The 427-nt window shown below is 40.5% G+C and overlaps 1 non-coding gene across 1 annotated transcript; it reads right to left on the reverse strand.

Annotated features, from left to right (window-relative positions):
- Positions 1 to 300: 300 nt before the first annotated feature.
- LOC142841893 (small nucleolar RNA SNORA40) lies at positions 301 to 427 on the reverse strand. Its single transcript, XR_012909135.1, has one exon. It is a non-coding gene; the product is annotated as a small nucleolar RNA SNORA40 (small nucleolar RNA).

Raw genomic sequence — 427 nt, forward strand, 5'->3', positions numbered from 1 at the left:
GGATGACAGCTGGCCTTCCACCCACAGAAGCACACCCACATGTACACCCTTCTGTCTACATAAACACAAATGTTTGTGGCACTTTGTTAGGCTTAGTTAAAAACCTATGGGATCTTGTCCTCTACCTGGAAGTCATTTTGCCTGTTCAGTATATGAATGGGGTGCTCTAGTGGGAAGACAGCTTTCCTGTCTGCTTGTACCCTTCTACCAGGTAATCGGATGACATTGGTAAACAACCCAGCCAGCACATATTTGATGTTGAAATAACCCAGAGATGTTTCTTTCCTCTTGTTTAAGTATCATGTTCCTTTTTATATGTATCAAAACTCATATGAACAATGGGTTCTAGGTTGTGAAAAAGGATTGATTTTTATACCTGTTTCTTTGCCTTTGTCCACTAGTTGAACGAAAAATGCTACCAAGAGAT

This window comes from Microtus pennsylvanicus, chromosome X (genome assembly GCF_037038515.1).
Source record: "Microtus pennsylvanicus isolate mMicPen1 chromosome X, mMicPen1.hap1, whole genome shotgun sequence".
NCBI classification, from domain to species: Eukaryota; Metazoa; Chordata; class Mammalia; order Rodentia; family Cricetidae; genus Microtus; species Microtus pennsylvanicus.